We start from the raw sequence: 3,936 nt of genomic DNA on the forward strand, positions 1-3,936 counted from the left end.
TTACGTTGAAACTAGTATACGTTATATTTATTATTTTTGTCACAACTTGTACAATTAGATTTTTAAACTTGCATGGTTGTACATTAATATATATCATTTTAATTATTTTTTTCAAATTATTTTTTTATATTTTTAATAGCTAATTAGAAAATATATACAAGAAACGGATATGTTGTGACCCAAGGTCACAAACCAGTGACGGAAGGCAACTTCCCTCGTCTATCAAATACAAACTCAAGTGTAAAAATGTTCAAATACCATGTTAATATATTTCTTAGATAATGTAACTTTTACATAGGAGGATGACACGTTTTTATAGGCTCTGGATCTCCTAAGAAAGTTACAGAAGTGCCCCTTAACACACAATGGTGTAACAAGGATATTTTTGTAATCTAAATAGCAGTTCGAGACCACAACATGAGTTATCAATAATACTTGAGTGATGTTCCCCAAGTATCTTAGAGAAAATATTCCGCAATAGTGTAACCGATAAGCCTCATGTCAACTTTACTCGAAATCATTACTTCTAGCGCCGAAATCACTTATATCTTTATCCTATCCGTCTCCTTATCCCTATGAAAACACATACAATCTAACAGTCTAAGGTACCTATGCAATACCACGCGTTGGGCATATTGTCTTGTTTATGGAGGATCAAATTTTCTTGGCATGTTGGATGTGTTAGAATATTTTAGCCTATGACTTATGTTCACATTTCCTGCACGTCTACTCGTGGAAATTGAATACTAAGAACAGACTATTTGGGCTTAGGTCGGATAGGGGATAAGATGACCTCGTACCAACAGGAAATATATTTATCTGAGTGATAAAAACAGTTTGCCTACGGTGACCAGATTGTCGGGTCCCCAAGGACCATGGCCGTAGTGATCACAAATCATTTGAATTTTGAAACTATGCGACACGCCAGGAGGTCGTAATTAACACGGGACAAGGACGTACGTACGTACGTCTCGGTTTCGAATGAATTAGTACTGAAGCCTCGATAGTCGATTAGGTGCAACGTCGATGAAAACATGATGGTACACATGCTTCGAAGGCTCAAACCGGATCGATCGATCTGTTCATCGATTGCAGTTAAAGCAGGAGGCCGGGGCGCCTGATTGGACGTGAGCCCCTCGCTCCCGCAGGTGGTCGTGCATGTGCGCGCCCGGAACGGACTGCCTGCTCTGGAATTGCGATTGTGGGTGCCGCGGTTGCATCGGCAGCTGGCTGCCTGGCAAGATCGATCGTCGACATTCCTCAGGGCGAGCAGCACATGATCAAGGCATCTCTCGTTGCTCCCAATTATATGCGTGGAACTCCTTTAATTTAGTAACACCGTGCAACAGGGTCCTAGATATAGGGTATCGAATGCGGCAAAAGCTCTTGCACTTTTACGTGCAGACCGATTACTTGATTAATTAGGGTGCAGGTAGGAAGGCTGGAATAGTCAAAAGAGGGATTAGTTGGCATGCACTGCTTGTACGTTTTGGCACTAGTTTCTCCTAGTTTAGTGACGAATCACCAAATCAGGACCCAAGGGCATCAACACCTCCGCACACACATGCACACGTCGTGATATATATATATTAGCCAGTCCTTTTGTAGATGACGTACGCCAGATTCCACCAACTAATTGTTTTATTTGAACTATAAGGACGCGTGCGTGGTTGCTATCTAGTTTAACGGACACGTACATGGTCTATATACTAATGCAGCCGTGGTGATGCATCGCATGTAGGTTGTCCCCAATAAGTCCACGAATCCCATCCGCCCCTAGCTGGATCGTACAATATGCATGTGGTGATCCACTTGATACGTGATGTTCACGTGTTCTCTTCATCTAATATTATAAAACTTTTAAATTTTATCTAGATTCATATATTTATCAATGTATATATTCTATATATTGTCTAGATTTATTAGCATAATATGAAATAGGAGAATATATTTAATAGTTCTTAATCGTCAAGCGTACACCAACCACACAAGCTAGACGGTCTGAAATAAAAATACTCATAAGATCCGCTCAGACACTCGGTGACATTCTATACAAGCGTACGGCTACCTTAAGCTACTCCTACTTAATGGAAGTAAATGCGTATCCTACATTTCCCCATCAATGTATGACATATCTACTTCTCCTGCGTGTCTTACTGACTGTTATAGTTATGATTCAAATTTTGTATCATAATTTTAATCAGCCCAATACCAATCAGATATTTCAAATCAATTTAATTAATTCAAATTCAAAAATAGATCATTGAAACGACTAAAAGAATATCTTTTCATATCTTCTTAGTCTAGGCTAAACTGAAATGTGAGTAATAGTTATTGCTTTGGCAGTCTTCACCCCTTTTCCTCTTGGTCAGCAAGGTACTGTAAGTAAGGCCCGCTTATTTTGTAAAAAATTTTGGGAGAAGGTCACATCAACACGTACCGTTACACATTTAAAGTGTTAAGCGTAGTCTAATTATAAATTAAAATTTTAGATTCCGGCTAGAAACCGTTAGACGAATCTTTTGAGTCTAATTAATCCGTCATTAATTAGCATATATTGGTTACTATAACACTTATGGCTAATCATGTTTTAATTACGCTTAAAAGATTCGTCTCACGATTTCCTCTATAGCTATGTAATTAGTTTTAATATTCATCTATATTTAATGTTTTATTTAGGTATCAAAAGATTTAATATGATGTTTTTGAAAAAAGTTTTTGAGAACGAAACCGGACGGCCGGCACGGTAGCGTGACCGAGATGACAGAAACACACGCCTGCCTCGCGCATGCAACACGTACGACAACCGGTTGAAGAAAAGGGTGGTGGCACGGCGCCGGCACACGCAGTGCGTACGCGCGCTCATGCTCCCGCAGCGTCGCCCTCGCGGGGGCTTCCCTAGCTACCGTACGCGTGTGGCCCGGCACGAGAGAGGGGTTCGTTCCAGATCTCGATCAATTGCAGGCAGGACGGCCGTAAGCTACAGCACATGATGTGTGTCGACCGATCGGAGGAGTGCTTGCGCTACGCGTCAGGCGATTGTGACGTCAACGGCAACGCGGCGTGTTCGATCGCCAGCTGCTTGGTTGACAAAAGAACCGGGCGGCGTGCTGCAGGCTGCCTCTAATTAACGTTTTGCCGGAGGGGGCATGCATCCGATCGAGGCCCATGATTTTGTTGGGCGCCCCGAGCCCGACGAGGATGTTAATCAGAGCATGATATGATGATTGATGATATGTATGGGAGCAGTGGTTCCGCTAACTTGTAGAAGACGGCTGTTTGTCCATGCAGAAGGTTATTATGAGCAAAATGATCCGAATTAAAATATTTTTTTAATTTTTTTAGAGAAGGATATTTTTACCCGGCCTCTATATCCACTCGGATATATACAGCCATTTTTTTTATTTCAAAAACGCTGAGAACTTAGCGACCTAGCCACTCAAATACCTAATCTGAAATTCATACTCCTACGGAGATTTGAACACAGGACCTTGGGTGCTACTCAGATCAGTGTAACTACTAGTCTACATGCTCTTTCACATCGGAATTAAAACATGACTTGCAATTTTCTATTTAAGGTAATTAACGATCGAGATGATCAGTCGTTGCGTGCACTGGGAATTATGGATGTCCCAAGACCACATTCCTAGCATAGCGCCAATGCGCCATAGCCTGATGAGTGATGAGGGTCTCCAAGAACGACAGAACGAAGAGACGGGCCATTCTAACCCTACAGTGGAGGCTGTCTGTTCTGCATGGCTCAGCGCATCTCCACAGTGCTATGCCATAGGCAAAGCATGGTCCAATTCCAAAAAGAAATGTAAAAGTCTGGCCAAGTGTCCAAAAATGACGGTGTATCTATCCGTCACATGCGGAGAAAAATGTCGCGTACCGTGAAAGCCATTAAGCTATACGGCCAGTTATAATATACACAGT

Source organism: Oryza brachyantha, chromosome 4, assembly GCF_000231095.2.
Source record: "Oryza brachyantha chromosome 4, ObraRS2, whole genome shotgun sequence".
In the NCBI taxonomy this organism is placed as follows: Eukaryota; Viridiplantae; Streptophyta; class Magnoliopsida; order Poales; family Poaceae; genus Oryza; species Oryza brachyantha.